The 24,028-nt window shown below is 52.3% G+C and overlaps 1 long non-coding RNA gene across 1 annotated transcript in view; it reads left to right on the top strand.

The window, feature by feature from the left end:
* The first annotated feature begins 13,213 nt into the window (after positions 1-13,213).
* LOC111820508 (uncharacterized) overlaps positions 13,214-24,028 on the top strand; it is a 102,854-nt gene continuing 92,039 nt past the window's right edge. Inside the window, exons 1-2 of the long non-coding RNA XR_002824064.1 lie at positions 13,214-13,356; positions 17,576-17,611. This is a non-coding gene — a long non-coding RNA (uncharacterized LOC111820508). The remainder of the gene's footprint in view (positions 13,357-17,575; positions 17,612-24,028) is intronic.

The following is a 24,028-nucleotide window of genomic DNA, read 5'->3' as shown; positions in this document are numbered from 1 at the left end:
CAGTGGGCAGAGGAGGACGTGGGGAGCACGCAGCTCAGAAGCAGGTGCTTGAAGGAGGAGCAGAGGGAGGGAGGATGCTGGCGTTTGGAGCTGGCAGATGGTCGTGGGCACTGGTCTGGGCCACAGTCGGTGGGGAGGACAAGGCAGGGGAGTCGAGAAGGCTAGAAGAAGCGGAGAGCAGTGTGGAGAGGCGAGAAGGTGGCCAGGAAGAGTGGACAAACCAGGGCTGTGGGGTGAGTTGCCAGGAATTAGGGGTATCTGGGGTGGTGGTGGAGGGGGCCTGGGGAGGGCAATGGGGTGGCATGAGAGAAGGGAGGTAGTGGCTGAGGATGAGTTGGGGGGCCTGGGACATAAGCCAGGGCAGGCTTCATATTTCAGTGTACAGCACCCCCAGGCCTCATTCCCCTTTTTTCTAATGTGTGTATCTGCTCCTTTGACCGGGGAGGTACTGTCCGAGAACACATTGGGTCCTGTCATGAGCCGGCAATTGGAGGAGGTATGGATGTGCCTCTGCCAAGGCCTGTTGCCATGGTGCCAGGGAGGCCCATGCTCGATACCCTCTGCCATCTCTGAGCAACGGGCCACTCCCTCAGGGAGAGGTCACAGGTGGGGAAGCTGCTTCTTGCTCATGCACAGGCTGCTCAGGCTGGTGCTCCAAAGGTCACTGTGTCCATCCCTCTGCCTCCGGACCAGGTCACACACAGCGGCCACTCTGTCTGCATTTTACTTAGTTGTTTAAAGACTACTCTGACCTCTGAAATTTGGAGTTTCTTTTGTTTTTAATGGAGTCCCTATTAACTGAAAGGTCAGAGGTTCTAGTCTCCCCAGAGGTACCTCAGAAGAAAGGCCTGGTGATCTACTTCTGAAAAATCAGCCGTGGAAAACCTTATAGAGCACAGTTCTACTCTGACACACATGGAGTTGGCATGAGTCAGAATTATCTTGACAGCAACAATTAAAAAAAAAAAAAAGTTTAGTAAAAAAAATACTACCACCAGCCTTTCCTTCCACTGCCCTTTTAAACAGGGCATCTTTACGGAGCCAGATAACAGGCCCTTCTTGCCCACACCTCTTCCAATGCTTTGGGGCCTCTTGAGCTACAAGTCCTACCTCCGATTTCATCTCAGCCTGCCATATTGCACTATTTTTTTTTCCTTTCTTTTTTTTGCTCTGTTTGCCATCACCCTTCAGGGCTTCCAGATGGCTGTAAGGGGATTCCTCTCTACTCACTTGCACTATGAAGCAGCTGTAGGGGCTCCTGAGGCATGTGGGATGGCAAGGCAGGGACTGTGCTTTGGGGGACCTGGCTGTGCTGAAACCCCAGCCCTGCCTCTGCTCTGGTTCTGGTTCGCAGCTTGCGCTCAGGTCCGGGTCGTGTCCCCCCCACCCCAGTTCAGATCCAGGGTTATCAGTCTCTTTCCTGGATCATGCTGGGGTTGCTAGCTGGGTCTGGCCAGGTCCAGGTCAGTAGATGGTAGCAGGGGCGGGCACCTGGGGGACCTGGGCATAAGCCAGGTCCCTGCCAATTAGATGTTGGTAAGAGCAGCAGAGGAGTGACAGGCATAGCTGGGTATGGCGAGGTGTGCCTGATGTGTGTTCACAAGTGTGCTGGGTGTGCTGTGTGTTCACAAGTGCGCTGGGTGTGCCATGTGTCTCTGCAGGGCTTGTCCCTGACTTTGTGTGTCTGCACCTCTGTGGCCACATGTGATCCCTCTGAGCATGCCTGTGTGTGCACTATTGCCTGCTCTGGCTTGCTCCTGGGTACTTTTCTCTGGGCACCTGTGTGTTGGTCACCTGCTGTGTGCTCTCCAGAGTCCTTGGGGGTGTGCCTGTCCCATAGCAGGTGACACTTTACCCAGCAGGATTTCCTGCCTCCCCCCACCCCGGCCCCGGGGGCTCTCTGAGTCCTCTGCCTGCCCGGCTTCCCCTCTCTCCAGGCTGCTCTCCCTTGTTTCTCTCTCTGCCTTGAGGAACTGCTTCTCCCCCACTGGCTACGTGGGTGGCTGCTGCCTTGGGGGCGGGGGGGCGGTTTGTGGAGAGACAACCAGTCCAATCTCCAGCCCTATCCTCTCGAGCTCTGAGCTGAGGGTGATGGGTGGATGAGCTCTGGTTTGGGGATAAGTCAGGGATGGTTGTGGGGGTGGGTGTGGAAGCTGGGCTGTGTCTCAGCATGCTCCAGGGAGGTGCATGCACCCCCATCCATCTGAGCCCCCTCAGTGGCTTAGGCACCAAGGCGGCAGTGGGAAGGCCCCCTCTCACCTGACGAGCCACATTCTCTTGCTTGGTAGTCTTAACTGGCACAGCTTCTAGTGGGGAGCAGAGTGGTCTCTGGGGCTCTGAGCATTGCACTGGGGACCTTGGTCTCAGCATGATTCATGTCCTCACAGTCATTTCTATCTATGGAGCTCTTCCTGTGCCAGGCCGTAAACCACACACTTTACGTGTATTAACTCACTTACTCCTCAGAACAATCCTGTGAGGTAGGTTCTGAAAACATTATTATTTTATGAGGAGATGGAGGCTCAGAGAGGTTGGGTCACTTCCACAAGGTCACACAGATAGGAAGTGGTGGAGCCGGGATGTGAACCCAGTTGTCTTTTGGACACTTGCTGCCTTTCCCTCCACTCTTTACAAAGTTGGATCCATCTCATCCTTCCAGTCTCACTTCCTCAGAGAGGCCACCCCAGATTACCCTCTCTAAATAGGGCTTCCCACCCAACCCAATCCCTTTTAGATCACATCACCCTATTTATATGCCTGAATAAACGTATCCCTCTTTTATCCCCCAAGTCCTCACCCTCCACCCAGGGCAGGGATCTTGTCTGTCTTGTTCACTGAATATCCTTAGCACTAACAGAGAGTCGGAAACCCTGGTGGCACAGTGGTTAAGAGCTACGGCTGCTAACCAAAAGGTTGGCAGTTCGAATCCACCAGGCACTCCTTGGAAACCCTATGGAGCAGTTCTACTCTGTCCTATAGGGTTGCTATGAGTCAGAATCAACTCAATGGCAGTGAGTTTTTTTTTATTTTTTTTTTTATTTAACAGACAGCCTGGAGCACAGTAGGGATGCAGTAAACATTTGATAAATGAATGAATGAATAAATGAATGACTGAATACATGAAGATATGTCTGACTCCAAACCTCAGCTCATAATCCCTGCTCTGCCCCTCACATGGCAGGGACCATTGGAGAGTGGCTAGGAACACAGGCTCAGGAGCCAGCCTGCTTGGTTCAAATCCTGACTCTGCCACTCTTCTAGTTATCTTCTGGCCTAAAACCATGATGGCATTTATTTTGCTCATGAATCTGCAACTTGGGTAGGGCACAGAGGGGATAGCGCATATCTGCTCCACTCAGAGTCGTTTGGGGTGGCTTAAAGACTAGGAGCTGGAATCATCCAAAGGCTCAACCACTCCCCTGTCTGACATTCGATGCTGGCTGTTGGCTTGGGGTCTCGGTTCCTCTCTACACGGGCCTCTCCGTGTGCTCTGTCTTGGGCTTCCTCATCGAATGGTGGCTGGGATAAGGGGCAAGCATCCCAAGAAAGAGAGCCAGGCAGAAGCTGTATCCCCTTTCCTCGCCTAGCCTTGGAAGTTACGCAGACATGCACAGATTCAAGGGGAAGGATCATAGACCCACCTCTCAGTGGAGGGGACTCAATGTTACATTGTAAGAAAAGCATGTGAGATAAAAGTATGGTGGCATGGCCATCTTCAGAAAATGCAGGCTGCCACAGCCACTTACTAGGAGTGTGACTTTGAGCAAATTACTTAGTCTCCCTGTGCCCCAGCTTCCCCTTCTGTAAAATGGGGGCACCATCGGCATGTACCTCATCGGGGTTACTTTTCTGGCAGTGACTAGACTCTCACTCATGGATTCCCCCCGGCCACAGATTGGTCCAGGTCCTCACCTCACTGCAGGGTCTGACCCCAATCCCCCACCCAGGATCTAACCCACCCCCAGGGCGGGGCCAGTAATGGGGAGCAAGGAGGGGGTACTTTGAGTGGAAAAGGCGTTTTCTGTCTTAGTTTATTATATCGTTCCAAGTCAGCCCCGCCCCCTTCGAAGGCGCGAAGGAACATGTTACTGATGGATGCCACCAGGCTGGAACCCAGCAGGATTGTTCCAGGCCTGGGGAGTGAGGCAGGCGATATTAGGACCCCCCATCTTTATCCAGTGAAATCAGGATAAATGAATCATGAACGTGCTGTGTATGAGCCACAGGCCTTTTTGTAAGTCCTCAGGGTGGCCCTCCCTTCTTCTGTCTCCCCCATCTGCCTCCACATGAGTCACTGTTCACCTGCCGGCACTGTGATTCCCCGGCCCAGCTCGCCAGCCAGCCGTGGGGTGGAACCTCAGCATTTGCTCCTCCCTGCTGAGGTTGGGGCTGCTTAGCAGCTGGACAAGGGACCCAGAAAGAATCTTGGGGTTTTTTCAAGCCCAGCATGGCAGTGTCTCTATCTGGTGCTGCCCTCATCTGAGGTCTGCTCTGCTGTGAATCTTCCCTACAGGAAGCGTATATGGTTAAAAGCAGGGGCTCTGGACTTGAATTCTGCTGCCATCACCTACCAGCTGTGTGAGCTTAGGCAAGTCCCTTAACCTCTCTGAGCCTCTTGTTTAGGAATCGCCAAGAAAGTGGACACAGTTGTGGTAAGGATTGAATAAGACAAACTGAATAACATATCTGGTTCATGGTAGAGTCTCAAAAAATGACTGTAGTTACGAAAAAACTGAGACAGAGGGAGTTTAAGTGGTTCCCTACAGGTACATTTAATGTCAGAACCAGGACTAGAACCCACACTTTCTGACACCAGGTGGTTGTTGCTCATCCTCTGCAACCCAGAGAATTCTTCCATCTCTCAATCCCTTTTGCCAGAGGTCGATGTGGTCGCCGTACTAGAAATACAAACAAGACCCTCTTCTCCACGTTGTACCATCAAAACTTACCTATAGAGGGCACTGCTGTCCATCTTCTAGCCCGTCCTGACCTGGGAGGTAGCCTGGTAAGCATCTGTTGTTGGCGAGTGATGGAGCTCCGTGAGGACCAGCAGGTGGAGGGAAGGAGGAGAGCTGGCTGCGTGATCTCGTTTAGTGATTTCCTTCAGAAAGCCCCTAGTGCCCAAGTCTTCCTACCGATAACTCGGGCCACCAGTGGAGATATTGTAGTGGACTTCTTTCCAGTGTTTCTCACATTATCAGAGTCATGTGGGAAGGTGCTTAAAGATGCAGATTTCCTGGCCCCACCCCAGAATGATAGAATCAGAATTTTAACAGTCACACTAGCTAGCACATCTATAGCTCTGTGCCAGGCACTGCTCTGAGTGCTTAACGTGTATTAACTCATTCACCCCTCCCAACAACCCTGTAAGGAAGTACTATTATTATCTCCATTTTATAGGTGGGGAGTCTGAGGCACAGAGAGGTTAAGTAACTTGCCCAAGGTCACACAGCTGGCAGGCAGCAAGGCTGAGGTTCGAACCCATGCTTCTCAAGCCCCAGTTGGTTCCTTTTCTTGTCTCCTTTTCTTTGTCATTATTTTAAACATTGTTTTTTGTGTTTTTCTATTTACAAAAGTAAGGTATGCTTGTTTCAGAAAGCTTAGAAAATTCAAAAAACACAAGAAGAAAAAAATAATGACCTGTAATCCCACCACCTGAACGATACGACCCACATAGTGTATTGTTTAGCCTTCTTTTTCCACCCAGAAATTTACTGTAACTATTTTTGGATATCATTACATTACCACCTACTTTATATTGGTTACAATGAACACTATTGTTGGGAGATGCCCTATTTCTTTAGCCTACCCCTTATTGTTGGATAGAATCCCTGGGTGGTGCAAATAGTTAATGCACTCCGCTGCTAACTGAAAGGTTGGAAGTTTGAGTTCATCCAGAGGCACCTCGGAAGAAAGGCCTGGCAATCTACTACTGAAAAAGCATCCATTGAAAACTCTGTGTAGCACGGTTCTACTCTGACACACATGGGGTTGCCATGAGTCGGAATTGGCTTGATGGCAACTCGTTATTATTGGATAATTAGGGTTTTCCAGAGTTTCCCAGTTATGAGCAACAGTGTGATGGAGACCTTTGAAAGTGCAACTTGGCACCCATCTCTCATTATTTCCCTTGGGATAAAGTGGAATTTGAAATGCAATTGCTAGGTCAAAAGGCATGCATATTAAGGAAAAAAAAACTTTTTATTGAAACACTGTACATACAGGGAAGTGCATGTAGTTTTAGTGCTCAGGTGGATGACTTTCCACAAACTTGACACACCAATGTGGCACCAACACCGAGATCCCCAAACATGACCTGTGCTAATGAAGCCCACTTGGCGTGCACACTTTAAGGATTCTGATTCGTATTGTCTCGTTCTCTCTAGCAATCTTGTATTTTGGTTTCCCTTAAATTCTCTTATTTAGGATTGAAGCACAAACTCTTTACGTACAGGCAGAGTGGATGGAAGAACCATCTGGAGCCAGATGGTGAGGGAGAGATCTTGGCCCTCTCTTTTTGGGGTTAAGACAGACTTCTCTCCAGGGCAGAAGGGATGGTTCCAGGCCTGGAATCAATGGTCAGTCTGAGCTCTAAATAGTTTAAGAAGGTTTTAAAAAATGAGCTCTCATAGCTTCTTTAGTCCACAGCCATGTATTGACAGCAGCTGTCTTGGTAGACAGGGATTACTGAACAGATAAGAATGAATTGTGCAGTCATTGTCTGTCTGCATCCTGCTTTTGGAACCAGTTTTCACAAGCGCTTCTCTTGCAATTTTTTTGGGTCATCATCTTGCTTTTTAGAACTTGTGCCATGGAAAATTCAGCCTAGGCCTTGAGATAATGCATGGGAAAGTGATCTGTGAACTGTAAGTCACTCTACCGGAGTTAGATGGCATTTTATCTTGATCTCAAGGCTTGCATTCTTAACTGATGTGGGCTTGCTGGCTCTGAATGCCATTGCATCCTGTTTTCCTGGAGATCAGAGAGTATTTCTCTGCCATCCTCCTTTATCCTTACACGGTTTGAAAAGGAAGCAGAGGCTAATCTAGCCTCCCCTTTGATGAGACGTAAACTGAAGTTCCCAAAGTGTAGGTGACCTGCTCAAAGCGATTCAGTGGCAGAGCTAGGAAGAGAGCAGAGCTGGTGCCAACTGAGGCCGTCTGGGATGGGGAGGATCCAGGCCGAACAATCCAGTGCCAGCCTCTGTAGGGGCATCTGTTTCCTGAGTTTCCCGTAACTGCCTTATCCCCACGCCTGGGAAAGGAGTTTGTCTTGTCTTCTGCTCTTACTCACGACTGCAAGGACAGAGCTGCCCAAGCATAGGGAAGCACGTTGTCTCTTCCTGCCCTCCCGCCCTCAAGAGCCTGGGGACCTGATGGAGGGACTGCTGTTGGCAGGGCCTCCTCTGATCCCAGCCAGCTTTCCTGGCTCCGTGCACCTCTACAGCCCGTCAAAGCTGGGTGGGTACTCTGATGTCTGCACTGGTTTGGGGACCCTGGCTGGGACTTACTCCCTCAGCTGCTCCTCCAGGAACATCCACAGGCCTCTTACCGGGGAGGTTAGGGCCTCATGACTTGGTGACCCCAAGCAGGGTCTGTGGGAGGGATGAGGAGCAAGCTTGAGAGAGAAGAAGCCCACTTGGCCAGTCCTTGGGAGAATGGGGCCATGGAGACGTGGGCACTTGTTTTTTCCACTTCATCATTGTTCTTTCCTGGCTGCTGAGCTAAGCTTTGCTTTCAGGGCCTCAGTTTCCTCACCTGTAAAATGGGCATGGCATGCGTGAATCTCTGAGCAGCATATTTCTGCAGCTTCCATCTGGTGATTGGCACCTACTGATGCAGATAGTACTACAGAGCAGAGGTTAAGAGTTTGGGTTCCGCAATCAGACCCAACTCTGCTGCTACTGAACTGGGTGAAGTGCATCAAGTGCCTTAACTTCTCTAAGCCTCAGTGTCCCCATCTGTAAAATGGGGATAACAGTGGTACCATCTCAGAGACGGTTGTAAGGTTGAAATGAGCTAAGCGGTTCGGACAGCACTGGCATATAGTAAACTCACAGACATGGGCGCTGGCCCTGGCTCCCCTGTCCCTGTAGCTTGTCCTTGTCTCTGCTCTGACCGCTAGGCGTGCCGAGTCAGCCAAGGTCTGAGCGGAAGCTTGGCTGTGCTTAGTGGGGGCAGGGAGGGCCGGCTTGACTCACAGAGGGCTTCCCTTTTCTCTTAACTCACGATCCTTCCCAGAGAGTCCATGTCTCCCTTTGCTCCCAACCACAGACAGAAGAGGAACTGAAGGTCAGAGCAGAGGGGGCAGGAAGCTGAGCAAGACTGAGGGAGGAGGCGGTGTAATCGTGATTGATCATATTTATAATAGCTCCCATACTGGTGTTGGAGCCCTGGGCTAAGTGTTTGTTGTTGTTGTTAGCGGCCGTTGACTTGACCCCACGACTCATGGTGACGCCATGCACAATGGGACAAAATGCTGCCCAGTCCTGCATCACCCCCATGATCTGTTTCAGGTTGGACTGTTGTGATCCACAGTGTTTGCATCAGCTGATTTTTGGAAGTAGATCACCAGGTCTTTCTTCCTAGTCATCCTAGTCTGGAAGCTCCACTGAAACCTATTCAGCATCATAGCAACATGCAAGCCTCTACTGACAGACGGGGGTGGCTGTGCATGAGGTGCATTGGCTGGGAATCGAACACTGGTCTCCAACACGGAAGGCGAGAGTCCGCCACTGAACCACCACTGCTGTCTTGCTAAGTGTACAGCACAAGAGCAGTGGTGGTTCATTTATAATCTTATGAGGTTGGTGGCAGCTGCCCTGTTATGGAGGAGAAAACTGAGTCCGAAAGAGGTTAAGTAACTTGCTCGAGGTTACACAGCTAGGGAGGCTAGAGCCAGCCCCAAACTAGCTGTACCTGATCCCAGAGTGTGGGAGACTGAGAGCTGAGGAGGGGAGCATGAAGGAGGCTCTAGAGAGGCTCCCACGCCTTCCAGGGCTCAGATTCAAAGCCATCTGGGAGCCTCCTTCGCTTTCTCCAGGCCCTCAAGCTTGGTCCTTCTGGCCTCTCCAACATTCTGGGATCTGGGCAGCATCAAGGAAGCCCAAGATGCTGTGAGTTTTGTGCCTCTCCCCGCTAATGCAGAGATGAGGAATAGCCCTGTGGCCAGGTGTGTAAGTCTCATGAGTGTCTTTGGTTGCTGCCAGGCAAGGGGCCAGAATCCCAGGGGTGGCAACAGCTGAGACTTTGAAATGCACCTCCTTGCCTGGCCTCTAGCCTGCCCTGCTTACCTTCAGATGTGTGGGCCTGGGCTTAGCTCCTTCCTGGCTATGGAACGCTCTGTCCAGGTGGCCTCCCACCTGGTGTCACCATGGACTGTGAGGTCCTGTCTAAGATCATTTCTCAGCTTTGTCTTCCCCTACAGTCCGTGTGGTAGATAGCACTCACACATGCTCACTGGGGGTACAGATAAGGATGGTTAGGATGAGTGATGGGTGTGCCCAAGCCTGGTGGGCTCTGACCCCACCTCTTTATCTCACACATCTAAGCACATCAAAATCCACTGCAGTGATGGGCTTGGCATGAACTCCTCTAAGTAATTTGCAAATGGAATTTTGTTAGTGACAGCCACCCCAGCAGTTCCTGGGCTGAGGCCAGGAGTTGTGTCTGGCTCACCCTGGTATCCTCTGCATCCAGCACCCTGCTTGACACAGAGGGTGTTGGTGTGTGTCTGCTGAAGGAGCTGGCAGAGCGGTCAGACAGACAGTTTGTTCTGCCTTCCTTCTTTTACCCGTTGTTGTTGGCTGTTGTTGAGTCAGCCCCGACTCATGGTGACCCTGTGCCCAATGGAACAAAATGCTGCCTGGCCTGTGCCATCCCCATGATTGGTTATGGATCAGACCACTGTGACTCACAGGGTTTCCACTGATTTTTGGAAGTAGATCGCCAAGCCTTTCTTCCTAGTCTGTCCTAGTCTGGAAGCTCTGCTGAAAACCTGTTCAGCATCTTTCACTCATCAAGCCCTTTATCTTAGTTGGGACTTTTTCAGTTGAGAGGGAGAGAAATCCACCTCAAACTGGCTTTAGGAATAAAGGGATATATTGGCTCTTCAAGCAGTTTGCAATTGGCTGCTAACTGAAAAGTTGGCCGTTTGAACCCGTTGAACCCATCCAGCAGTGCCTTGAAAGAAAGTCCTGGCAATATGCTTCTGTAAAGATTACAGCCAAGTCTGGGGTCTTAAAAGCTAGCGAGCGGCCATCTAAGATGCATCAATTGGTCCCAACCACCTAGAGTAAAGGAGAATGAAGAATACCATAGATACATGGAAAGTATTAGTTCAAGAGACAGAAAGGGCCACATAAACAAGAGACTTCTTCAGCCTGAGACCAGAAGAACTAGATGGTGCCCGGCTACCACCAATGACCATCCTGACAGGGAATACAACAGAGGGTCCCTGATGGAGCAGGAGAAAGCTGGGGTGCAGAACTCAAATTCATGTAAAAAGACCAGACTTAATGGTTCGAATGAGACTGGAGGGACCCCAGAAGACATGGCCCCCAGACTCTCTGTTAACCTAAAACTAAAACCATTCCCATGCCAACTCTTCAGACAAAGATTAGACTGGACTGTGGGACATAAAATGACACTCGTGAAGAGTGTGCTTCTTAGCTCAAGTAGATACAGGAGACTAAATGGGCAGCTGCTGTCCAGAGGCAAGATGAGAAGGCAGAGAGGGTCAGGAGCTGGTAGAGTGGACACAGAAAACTAGGGGTAGAAAGGAGGAGTGCGCTGTCACAGTATGGGGAGAGCAACTAGGGTCACATAACAACGTGTCTATAAATTTTGTATGCGAGTCTAACTTGAATTGTAAACTTTCACTTAAAACACAACAACGACAACAACTTAAACAAACAAAAAGTTTACAGCCAAGAAAACCCTGTGGAGCAGTTCTACTCTGGGGCCAGCTGGAAGGCAACTGACATCGACAACAACAACAGCAACAGTGTACCCAGGGGTGGAGTGACTTCCTGCACAGCTGGATCCAGGAATCCAGATGACATCATAAAGCGTATCTTTCTCATACCTCCCCGTCTCCCTCTATTCTCTGCTGTGTGTGGGTTGCCTTCATTTTCCTGTGTTCCTCGAGGCCCCGAGCTCCCAGCCTGCCAGCCTAGCAACCCTGAGGGAAGGAGAGGGGAGAGCACCCTGGAGGTGAGTCCGATTGGATCAGCCTCGGTCTCATGCCCACTCCTGAACCGGTCACGGTGGGCAGGAGAAGGGAAGGCCTGGATTGGCCAGGCCTGGTCAGGTGCTCACTTCTGATCCCAGGGATGGACTGAATGCTGAGGTGTTTTTCTCAGAGGGAGATTATGTGGATGCAGTACCCAAGGCGTCCACCACACCTCTTGGGCAGCTCCTGTCTGGAGGTGAGATGAGAAGGCAGAAAGGCTCAGGAGCTGGTTGAATGGACATGGGAAACCCGGGGTGGAAAGGGGGAGTGTGCTGTCACATTATAGGGATTGCAACTAGTGTCACATAACAATGTGTGTATAAATTTTTGTATGAGAAGTTAACTTGAGCTGTAAACTTTCACCTAAAGCACAATAAAAGAAGAAGAAGCCCCGTGGGAACATCTATCTCAATTGGTATAACGTAGTTTATAAAGAAAATGTTCAATGTTCTACTTGGGTGAGTAGCATCTGGGGTCTTAAAAGCCTGTGAGCAGCTATCTAAGATACTCCACTGGTCTCACCCCATCTGGAGCAAGGGAGAATGAAAAAACCAAAGACACAAGCGAAAGATTGGTCCAAATGACTGATGAACCACAAGTACTACAGCCTCCACCAGACTGAGTCTAGCACAACTAGATGGTGCCCAGCTACCACCACAACTGTTCTGATAGAGATCACAATAGAAGGTCCTGGACAGAGCTGGAGACAAATGTAGAACAAAACTCTAACTCACACAAAAAAGACCAAGCTTACTGGCCTGACAGAGACTGGAGAAACCCTGAGAGCATGGTCCCTGGACATCCTTTTAGCTCAGTAATGAAGTCACTCCTGAGGTTCACCCTTATATGAGACCAAATAGGCACACCAGCCCAAGGGCAAGGACGAGAAGGCAGGAGGGGACACGAAAGTTGGTAATGGGCAACCCAAGATCAAGAAGGGGGAGAGTGTTGACATGTCATGGGGTTGGCAATCAATGTCACGAAACAATATGTGTATTAATTGTTTAATGAGAAACTGGTTTGCTCTGTAAACCTTCATCTAAAGTACAATAAAAGAAAAAAAGAAGTATCCCTGTGGTTCTACTTGGAAAGACAAACACACATCTCACCGAAGTGCCACTCCTTCCCCACCACTGCCCTTATGAGAGCATGGCACAGCGCTTCATCCCTGAAGACTGCCATAGGTTACCTGGACCCATCACCTCTGTCTAGATACTTGAGGGAGTGTGAAAAGTGCAGATCTGAGCCATGTATGTGTATTGTACGTGTGATGCATCTTATGGGTGTGTGCCTGGGTGTGTAGACATGTACGTTGATGCGTGTGAACATGTGTGTATGCATGTGTCCGTATGGGGATTTTTATGTATATGAGATGTATGTGCACGTGTCACTGTCAGTGTCTGGTACCTGCATGTGAGCGCCCATTGTGTGTATGTGAGCGTGCATATACTGTACATGACATATATATGATCATGCATGTGCCCATGTGTATGTATTCTGTGCATGTATAGGCAAGTGTGCATGCCTGTGTGTGCATGTATACTTGTGTCTGTGTGGGTGTGCAGTTGCAATTCTGTGTTGTGTGGCAGTTTATCTGGTATGTGCCTGAGCTTTTGCGGAGTGGGAAGGCAAAGGTCCCCATCTTGGGCAGCCCCAGGGACTGGGTGTGGGGAACCCCAATCCCAGGGCTCCCTTGGGATTCCCTCTAGGTCTTTCTGTCCCTCCCAGGCTTGTTGGCCTCTTTGGTTCTGGGAAGCCAGCGGTGTTTGGGGCTGAGCTGCCAACTTGGGCTGTGGCGAAATCTGCCAGCTGAGCCCCTTCCGGAGCTGCGGGTTCCTCTGGGTGTGGGGAAGCTGCTCTCGGTGACCTCCCCTCCCTGTCTTGGTGCCTCCTGGCATGCAGGACACACCTCCTAGCCCTGCAGCCTCGCCCACAGGAAGAGCTGGGTGCGGGCAGGCAAGGGGGTGCCTCACTGGGCGCCCTGCCCTACGCCGGTGGCTCACAGACCCTACTGCACTACTGCCCTCTCGCTAACAGCCCTGCGGACATCGCTGGGACCCGGGGCCCTGCGGCCACAACCATGTTTCACAGGAAGCGTAGCGTCTCCTTTGGGGGCTTCGGATGGTGGGTGACAGATGGGAGGGCGGCTGAGCAATGGGAGCGGACCCAGACCCGAAGTCTGGTTGAGTGCCGGGGCTGTCTGTGGAAGCAGAGGGCTCAGGCTCCGCCTGTCTGGGGGACCTGGGCTGTGTAGAAATGTCGGATCCTGGTGGGGAGCCGCGGCGACTAAGCTTTTCCTCTTTGTCCCCCGGGCACAATCTTCTAGGGCTCCAGGAGCTCAGAGGGGAGTGCCAGTGTGAGCCGAGTGTGTGTGACTGCCGTTCAGTATGAGTCTATACCAGTGCGTTCTTGTGTCTGTGTGTGCATGTCTGTATCTGTGGTTATTTCTGAGTGTGTGTACGTGCGTGACTGTGTGTGCAAGTATGTGTGCACATCTGTGGTTATTTCTGAGTGTGTGTGCATGCGTGACTGTGCAAGTGTGCGTGCATGTCTGTGGTTATTTCTGAGTGTGTGTGCATTTGTGCATGTCCGTGATGATGACTGCCAACCTGTGTGACCTTGTGTAAAGGCTGTGCAGGAGGCGTGTGCCTGGCTGGGTGGGTGTGCCTGTGTGTGTCACCACGTGTGCACCTTTATGTTTCTGAGGAGGTGCTGCCGCCTGCACCTCTGCTCCCTGGGTCTGTGTGTGCTCACGTCTGTGCGTGGGCATCACGGTCCTGTCTGTGTCATTCTTGTGACCTTGTGGCAGGGAAGCCTGTGGCCTGCTGGAACTTTGTGCTGCCTCCTCTCTGAGGGGATGAGTTGTGAGAGGAGGGACAGCCTGTCTCCAGGACCCACACCCCACCCCCAGGCACCCAGTCCTGCTCTGTCTGAGTAGGGTCTTCGATCAGCCCCTTGCCTGGCTCTCTGGGTCGCCTTTGGCCGCTAAGTTTCCCTTTGGGACAAGGGAGAGGCTCTTTCCTCCCCGGTGGGCTAGGAAGTGGGGGAAACTGAGGGCAAAGGGTTGTCGCTGGTTTCCAGCTGCTGGTAGCTTCTGCTCAGCTGGGGAACAGAGTCTAGTGGTTTCCATTACCGGCTTCCTGCCATCTCTTGGGCCTGGGCGTTGTCAAAGAAAAGGTCACCACTGCTGGGGGACGGTGTCCTGGTGTGGAAGCGGGTGGGCTTATGGGGGACACAAGGGGTGAGGGGGCAAGGGAGGCAGGACAGAAGGGCAGGGAAGAGATGGGCTCTGTTCCTCCGCTTAATTACTTGCTTCCATATGTATGAAGCTTTTTCTTTCCATTTTTCCATCTGTGAGAGCACATTGCTATCCATCCTCTGGCAGGGAGGGGTTGTGGGGGCTTCGTGTTTGGCAGAGGGTGGGGATGGATTACCCAATCAGCAAGGTATGCATGGGCTTAATTGTGCTTACTTACTAATCTGTAGTGAACAATTCCATCTGGTTTTCACTACATCCGAAGTTTTGCACGTGGCAGGCATTTAGTTGGGGCCCATCAAATTTAAGGGGACGGCAGGGCCTTCTGGTGGGCTTGGAGTGTTAGGGCGGCAAGACAGAGGGTTAGACTGGAGACGTGCGTTTGGACATTATCCGGGTATGGCTCTCAGCTGGGAGGGGATCTCCAGGTCAGCCGGGGGCTAAAATGCAGATTCCTGGAGTCCTGGCCCACTCGGGACAGGTGAACGGGAAACCTGTGGTGGTGGTATTTAAAAAGTGCCACTGGGTGCTGGTGCAGATTACCACTGACATTAGAGGTCGATAGGTGATGAAGCTGAACGGGTTGGGGAGGGGAGGAGGAGAGAAGGCTCCAGGGAGAACCCAGGACTCTGGATTCTGAAAGGGAAAAGCCCAGCCTCACAGCCCCATCTCAGCCCTGCCACAGGCCCTGCCCTTCCGGGGTCACACCCAGTGTGGGAACCCTGTGGGCAGGCCACAGGATAGGTGGGAGGCTTAGGGAGTGAGGGTGCTGGCGAGCACTTCCTCCCTGCCCCAGAGTTGGCCTCGCACGGCGCTTTTGCGAGGATGGTCCCGGGCACTGTGGGCAGCTGGATGTGGCGGGGGCTAGGGGCCGCTGTGACCAGAGTGCCAGCAGGTGGCATGGTGGTCAGAGCTGACCACATGGTTGTCCAGAGGCCACCATACCAGTAGTTCGGTCCTCGAGTGCTGTTAATGGCTTCACTGAGGAACTTGGACAGGACACTTCTCTCTTGGTCTCAGTTTCCCATGTGTAAATGAGACTTTTGCTCTACCCACAACATAGGGATGTTGTAAGAATTGCAAGAGATCCATTGAGAAAATGTAAAACGTAAGGGCTTATTATTTGGGGTTACAATTGGATTGAGTAACCCAGGTGGCGCAGTGGTTAAGCACTCAGCTGCTAACTGAAAGGTCAGCGGTTCGAACCTACCAACCACTCTGTGGGAGAAAGATGTGGAAGTTCACTTCTGTGAAGATTTACATCCTTGGAAACCTTATGGGGGAAGTTCTACTCTGTCCTACAGGGTTTCTATGACTCAGAATCACGGCCGTGAGTTTGGTTGGTTTTGACAATTGGATTGCTCTGGGCTACAAATATTACCGTAGAAGGTGGGGATCTGACTCCTCATCTGGGGGAGGAGGTTAAATGGGAGAGGAGGGTTTACATCCCAGAGGGGATGGGGGGCCCAGGGTGAGACTCTTGGGGACCAGTAGTGGAAGGCCCAAGGAAGGGGTCTAGGAGAGGGTGTGGGGAAGAAACTGGGAGGGACCTAGACCCGCAGCCTCAAGTGGGGCTTGTTCTGCTGTTGGGAACTGAGAGCCTACTCAGAGTGAAAAGATCCTTCCACCAGTCCAGGGCTTGGTGTTGACTGTGCCGTCAGCGCTGACAGTTTGCGATTGCTGGGGCAGCCCTGTGTTCTCAGCACTTGGCCCCTGACACCTCTCCCTTCCCGGTGCTGGCCCCATTAGTCATTTGTATGGCAGAGCTGAGCTGGCTAGACAGGGGTGGCTGAAAGAACCTTCCAGGGTTTCAAGCATCCTGGAGATGGGGTGATTCTGGTGACATTGGTGGTGATGGTGGTGGTGTCACGGATGGTGGCGACCCTAGTGGTGGTTAGATAACAAATGGTGACACAGGTGGTGACACTAACCAGTGATGGTGACATAGATGGTGACTGGTGCTGGTGGCACTAATGATGATGATGACACTGGTGGTAGTTATATGTAGTGATGGTGACACTGATGGTGACATGTAGTGATGGTGGTGGCACTGGTGGCTGTGGTGATACAATACTGATAGTGATAGTGACACTGGTGGTGGTGGTGATGGTGGTGATGGTGACATGGGTGGTGGTGACACGGGTGGTGATGATACACGGAGTGATGATGACACAGGTGGTGGCAACATGGTGGTGACACTAATGGTGATGGTGACACGTGTGGTGGCAGTGATGACACTGATGGTGGTGACACTGATAATGATGGTGACGCTGGTAGTGGTGACCCCTAAACAAGAGTGTACTCAAACAGTGGGAAGATTGCCCACTGCTCTGTCTCTGGAGAGGGGGAAGGGGACCCTTTATAGCAGCCATAAGGCTGGCATATGCAGGGGGTAAAAACAGAAGCTGAGCAGCACTGCCTTGTCTTCCAGGGAGGGCGGGCACAGGCTGGGGGCAGAGGAGCGGCTGACAGGACAGTCTGCAGAGAACGTGATCTTCCCTGCTCTGAAACTCCGCCTGATGGAGCCCACCTGTCGATTCGCCCTGGCGCCTGTTGTCGAGTTCTGTCCCAGGAGTGGGGTCATGAACTGGCAGCAGCTCCCTGAGCAGAGGGTCCCTGGTGGAGGTGGCGCTTGCATCTTCCAAAAGCAGAAGCCCAGGAAACACTGATGTGTTGATTGTCCAGCTGCTAGTGGCCAGTGGAGATGGGTTGTAGAGTCTTCTTGTGGGAATGGAGATGATAAAGGGAGAGGCCACATACAAAATGCTTAAGACCCCTGGGTCTGGAGTCAGATACCTGGATTCAAACTGGGCAAGTGATTTTACCCTTATGAGCCTCAGTTTCCTCATCTCTATAATGGGGAGAATAATGGTACCCATGTTGTATGTGGCCCCAGCCCTCCCGGAGCTCACGGTCCTCCCCTTCCTGGGCTGGAGGTGAACTTCCTTCCCCCTGCAGCAGCTGTCCCCTACTGGACCCTGGCAGTCTGGTTGCTGGCTGGCCCAGGGACCCCTCCCCTGCAGATGCCAGATGGGAGGGAGCTTCCAGCCCTGGCACTGACTGAAGCCCCTGCTTTTCTCTTGGCAGGATCGACAAGACCATGCTGGCGAGTCTGAAGGTCAAGTAAGTAGCCACTTCCTGTTCTGTAAATTCACACGTGATGGCAGATTGTGTACCTCTGAGGCCTCGTTTCGCCTTACGCTGTGGGAAGATGAGTGGGGCTGTCGCATTTATCACGTTCTCCATCTCAGCCTGGGCGGCTTCTGGATTGGAGAAGGCTGGACCAGGCTGTGGATTCCTGGGGTGTCCAGCAGAGGCAGAGGCAAGAATGGAAGCAGCAGGCACTGGGGTGGTGAGAATGTGTGTGGGGGGTGTGACTTTCAGGCCACAAACTCAAGGGTGTAAGAAAGGTAACTGTATTTTCTATCACCTTAATTTCTATTTGAAGTCTCAATCCCACCTACCTGAAGAATTGTGCCACACAGTTCCAGAACCCCACAAAATGCCCTGGCATCAGGGTGTGTGTGTGTGTGTGTGTGTGTGTGTGTGTGTGTGGTCAGCTTGTCACTGAGTCATCTGTTACCAGACATACGTCACGCTGGCCAGTGTGGCCCCGGGGCTCTCTGAGGCCTCCGTCTGGGACTTGCTGAGGGAGAGAGCTGCCATGATTGTGTCTGCTTCAGTTTACCGTGTGCCCACCGGTCTGAGCAGGCATGCCTCTCTCCTAGAACCCCTGGACCTCTCTTACTTCACCACCTTTGTCCCTTTTGCCTTCATGCTTCTGTCCAAACCATTTTGTCTGCATCCTGATCCTGTTCCCCCTTAGAGGTTTAACGGAAGTCTATCCTACTGCCGTCTGCGTCCCTCCCTTGGGGCAAGGGTACGCCTGCTAACCACCAGCTCCAACTGAGTGAACCGAAAGGGAGGGAAATTCAAGGAGGGAAAAATAGCATTGGTCACTGGCTCCAAATATTATCCTGCCACGTGTGAATTAGCTCCGCATGAAAAGTCCCCCCAGTAAGTTGCCCCCCTTCAGAGGCAGCGCCTCCAGTCATAACTCCCCCATCTCAGGTTTTCCAGGCCAGCCTCCCTCTGTCAGTGCCATTCAGTCACCAGTATTGACCATGTCTCCTCTGGATACGGGTGCCTGGGTACAGGTCACTGGGCAAGGCACAGCCAGCCTTGAAGACCGACATGGAAGGGAGTCGAAATAAGAGACTTCCTGCTCTGGTTTGTTCTGCTCAGATGGGCCAGGGTGGGTAGTTAGCAAGGCTGGGATGGAGAGAACTGTCCCTACCCTCTGAGAACTTTTGGTCTCTCTGCCAGGGCTGCAGTGATAGCAGTCCCAGAAGACTGCCAGGAGGAGGTGGCTCTAAAGCAGCTCTTGAAGATGGAGAGGGACGGTGTGCTCACCAGCCTGCACTGGGTTGGCATGGGGTGTGCGTCAGTGCAGCCCAGCATTCACAGCAAGTCACTCTTGGGCAAGATGCTTCACTTCCCTGGGCCTCAGTTTCTGTAGCTTTTGTCCAATGGGCACGGCGATGCCTGGCCTTCCCAGAGCTCCCCAGAGCTTCTCTGCATATTGAATGAGATGCCAGGCATGAAGGCAGAGTTCCTAAGCGGTGTGGGGTGGTAGGAGTGTTTCTTTTGGTGCTCTCCTGGGACATTTAGTTCAATTTCACAAGCATTTATTGAGGGTCTGTTTTATGCTTTAACTAGTTAAGATGACTTTTATAACCTGGAAGGGGATTAGTTACAGAGTTGAGGCATCGGCTGCTGTTGGGAATGGGGCCCCAGTGGGGTTTCTGGGTATCTGGGGCAGCCTGGGGGCTCAGGCACTGGGGAGGGGGTATTGAGATAGTGGTTTGGGGTGTTGTGTAGGACTGTGTTCCTGGTTGTACTTGGTTAAGGTTCTTTTGATGGCAAGAAACAGAAAGCCAGTGTCGCCTGGTTAAGCAGAAGGTTAAATTTATGGACAAGGTCTCAGGAGGCCTTAGGGAACCCAAGAGGATGGAGTGGAGATAGAGCTTAAGAGGGCTTGAACCAGGAACTGGAAGACTTTAGGACTCACTTGTGCTCAGCTATATTTGCTGAATGAATCAGTTATGCCCATCACATGCAGGTGGCGGGATGAAGAGAAAGAGGCGAGGCCAGCCTGTTCTGGGGGCTGGCTTGAGACAGGATCCCCATCTGCCGTAGTCGAGCCTTAGTCAGACGAGATCCGCCCAGAGGAGAGGTGAATGCCGGAAGTCAGGGCCAGGTGTCTGGGGTTTGCTCATGGAGGTTCCTGGAAAAGTATTCAGAGGGTGAGGACCTGAGCTGGGAGCCTCAGGTCCTTTCCTTCACCCCTTTTCGCTGCCCCCTGCTCTCCCTCCCTAGAGACCTCTGCCTCTTTGCTAAAGAAGGAAGGGTGTGTGTGCACTGCACAGGCTGGAAGGCCCTGATGTGGGCTCAGCCACCCGAGATGACCATTGTACACAGAGACTGGCTGTTGAGTGACCAAAAGTGCAGCCTGTCTCCACTGCTGGGGGCACAATGTCATGTACACCTCTGATGATGGAAAAATCTAGAATCCATTTTACCTTATAGGAAAAGTGATCCAACTTTTAAACTGGATGGTCCCAAGAAATGACATCTCTGAATAGGAAGGAGGCATGCGAAGAGACATAGGGGCGATAGTGTCCTCTTACTTCTTCTACAGGAGAGGGAGGGAGAGGGCCCCGGGGGAGCAGTCTCCAACTACTTGGGTAGGGGCAGCATTTCAGCTGTTCTATGGCTTGACCAGAAGACACCACACACAACCACCTTTACTTGAAGCTCCAGGATTCAAAACCCTGTTAGAAATGAGGTGGCCACTAAGGGCAGGGGCAGGCAGTGTGTCTCATCGTAGCTTCCCTTGGCCCCTGGGGTCCCTGGAGGCAGCTGCTGGAGACACTGTCCATGCAAGATTGGGCCTTGCCAAATCTAGAAAGCTCAGTTTATTGCTATGTCACAGTCCTTTTAAACTTGGGACTTCCATCCCTATTCTGCAAGAATTATGCAAAATCTAGGTGATTGCCTTTACAGACATCTCCTGGGTTTGTTGATATTAGCAAGACCACATTCTCATCTTGGGGGAAGAAAGCAGAGTCAGGGCGCAGATATTCCTGAACCAAGTATCTACCTACAGTTTCTAGCCTACCTTCTGGAAAACCCATTTCTTTATAGTCTGACCCTGGATTTCAATTCAATGGCTTTTTCATGCATGGTTTCGATACTGAATTGGGTTGAAGACCAAGACTACAATTCACTGCCTTACCTTTGGCCACCATGTCTTTGTTTACTGTGGATTACTAGAATCCTCAAGACATTCCAGAGCTCTCTGGGGCTGACCTATCCCAGTCAGCTCCTCTCCTACGTCCCTAGGGCATCTGCTGAGAGTTTGCTAGGGTTGTCAAAGATATTGTCAAAGATAGGATGACCTTGATGTTTTGGGGGTAAATGGCGAATCAGTTAAACAAACATTTACTGGACATCTACATTCTAAGCCCGGTGCTGGGTGCAGGGGTTGGTGGAAGAGCAAAGATGAAAAAGACCCAGTCTCTGTTCATGAAAGCTTACAGCCTCGCAGTGAGATGGACGCACAGACAGACCATTGTAATTGAATGTGACGAGTGCTAACAGAGATGTCCTCAGAGAGGATGGTGGAGGGCTTCCTGGGCTGAGAGTCTCCAAGGATGAGTAAGGTCAGCTTGGAGAAGCGGGAAGACACTCCAGGCAGTAGCAACAGCGCGCACCAAGGCAGTGAGGCATGAAACAGTTCGGCGTGGGAGGAACTCCTGAGCGGTATTATTTCCAGACAGAAAATAGGGTTGGGGTACGGAGCAGGCTGGGCCACGTCTAGGAGGGCTCTGTGGCTCGGTTCTCTGGGTGATGGGGAGCCATCCAAGGGCTTTAGCCAGAGTAGTAGTGTAGTCAGATTTGAGTTTGAGAGACCCCTCTGGAGCCACTGGCTGGCTGATTGGGAGGCTGGATGGGGGCAGGGACAATAGGATTGGAAAGAGTGGACAGGACTTGGAGAGCTGTCAAGGAGTGGACTTGCCAGCTTGGAGCTGGTTTGGATGTGGGCATAAGGGCAAAGGAGGGTTCAAGTTGGCAATTCTCAGGTTTCCGAGTGAGCCCCCTGGTTCAGGCAGTTTGCAGGAAGGGGTAGAGGGAAGGCTCTGCCTATAACATCCACCCTCCCTCTTTCCACTCTGTCCTTCTGTGTGGTTGGTTTAAATCTTAACCCTTATACTTACTGTCCTGCAGAGGGCACAGAGGAGAGGAGCAGCAGCTTGGGGGGTAGGAGCACTGGCTGCAGGCAGAGCTGGAGGTGGTCCTGGGCTTGGGCCCCGACCTTGCTCAGCTCCTGGAGTACTTTTGGCAGGTGAAGTCCAAGCGGACACTGGCTGATGTCAGCAGGGATGGATTATCCAACAAGCAAGGTACGCATGGGTTTACTTGTGCTTACTTACTAATCCATAGTGCACCATTTCACATGGGTTTCACCACATCAGGTGGTGAAAACAGGTAAAATTGTGCACTACTGATGATTAGTAAGCACCTTGCTTACTGTAAGCCCGTGCATACCTTGCATACTGCTTAATCTGCTCCTGGGTGTTGCTGTTCTTGTAACTGACGGCCGGCTGGCCTGGGCACACAGGGAACCTCTTTTCAGGCACCTCCAGGTGGACCTGAGGGGAGAATCCCTATTTCTGTCCTGAGTGTCAGGCCCTGACTCAGTGATTTCTCCTGGATGGGCCCCTGTGCTTGAGAACTGAGTTGGCGGGTGTGCGTGTGCGTAGGCGTGTCTGCGCACGTAGGTGTGTGTGTGTGCTCACCCATGCAGTGGCCGTGAGCTCTGAGGGCCCATGTGCGTGTCTGTATGGTGCCTTTTTTGGCTTTAGCGAGTTCCTATGGTAACCACGAACATGTCTGTTTTAGGATCTGGAGTCGTGGGGCGTGAGTGGCTACAGGGAGAAGCAGGGCGGGCGGGTGCTTAGCTAGCAATCGGGCTCTGGCCTAATTTCATTGCCAGGCACTAGGGATGCACCTGGAGGTGCCATTTGCCAGACAGCCAGGCCTGCAAACTCCAGGGACCTGAGTGTTCCTGGCCCTCACTCGGCCAGTCCCTGCCATGCGCAGAAAGCTCTGGTGAGTCCCTGCTCTGATTTCCTGATGGACTTGACTCCCCAAGTCCGGTGGGTATCTGGTGGCTGATGGGCAGGAAGGGAGCTGGGCGGGCAGCTCTGGCCAGGAGATACTGGGAATGAGGCTCCTCTGAGGTGGGTGTGGGACGGTGACCGGAGGGACTTTGCTATTCCTGGAGTCCTGTGAGGGTGTTTGCATGTGGCCAGTGGAGCCGAGTGGTCCTGGCTGATCCCAGGGGACAGGGAAACTATGTTAGTGTGGAGGGCAAGGGCAGAGATGCAGGAGAGGAGAATGCAGATGGGGCAGCCTGTAGCCCAGCAGCCCAGCTCCAGACATCCCTGGGGGCGTCGCCCATGCCAGCTGGCTCCCTGAGGAATACTCATGAACCCCAGGTCTCTGGCCGTACACTTGGCCTTCCTCACAGGTCTCCCCAAGGCCTGGAGGCCTGCTGGCCTGGCCTTCATGGGAAGGCTTATGTTCCATGGAAGAGGAGGCTGGAGGACACTGCCCGGCTTACCAGGAACCTGGGGCTGGGGAAGAATTGCTCCTGCTGGACTTTGGGGGAAAGGTTCTCGGCTCTGCAGATCATACAGACCTGTGCTTCTTGTCCACATGGTGTGGACCCCTGGATGTGTCCTGAGGGACCGGGGCTCAGGCAGCACTCAGGCCATATGGGCTGGCGTTGGTGTCTGGGAGTGGGCAGGTGCTTTCTCCTGCTAGCTCCTCCGGGGCTGGTAGCAGGGGATGGGGGACAGGAGTGTCAGGAGGATGTCAATGGCCCCTCGGGCTTGTTCCAGGAGCACCCCCACCAGGCACTCCCTCTGCCTCATGGGAGGCCTGGGTATGGCTATGTAGGGGACGATGTGGCAGGGGTTGTTGGTCTGGCCCTGGCTCTAGGTTCTTGGCGAAGGGAAAGGGGAATGAGGAAGTGGATGTTCTGTGTTTTGTCCTGACCATCTAGGCGTTTCCTCCCTGGGAGGCAGAGTCCAGAGCTTTCCCAAGGAGAGGGGAGCCTTCAGGAGGACCCCCAGCTCTCTGGAGTCCTTGAATCTTAGGACTTGAGGTCAAGAAGTTGAATTAGCCACTGCTTGAACCCCCTCTGCCTCTAAAACTGTTCACTTAGCCTGAGCTTGGTTACTGCTAGTGATGGGAGCCCATTGTCTGCTGAGGCTGCCTATTCTATTAAATACAGCTCTGGTTGTTCAGTGCTGACCCTCAGTTTCACCTGGAATCTCTGTCTGTAACAGCCATTGCGTGGGCCAGCCCTGTCTCCTGGCACCCTCCCCTGTCCCTGCCCCTAAACAAGGCTAATCCCCTTTTCTCCTGAGAGCCCTTCTGACATTGGAGGTGGCTCTTGTGCCCTGAGTC

Source organism: Trichechus manatus, unplaced genomic scaffold (genome assembly GCF_000243295.1).
Source record: "Trichechus manatus latirostris isolate Lorelei unplaced genomic scaffold, TriManLat1.0 scaffold00040, whole genome shotgun sequence".
In the NCBI taxonomy this organism is placed as follows: domain Eukaryota; kingdom Metazoa; phylum Chordata; class Mammalia; order Sirenia; family Trichechidae; genus Trichechus; species Trichechus manatus.
The sequence above is the reverse complement of the archived record's forward strand: the minus strand, read 5'-3'. Positions and strand labels throughout refer to the sequence as shown.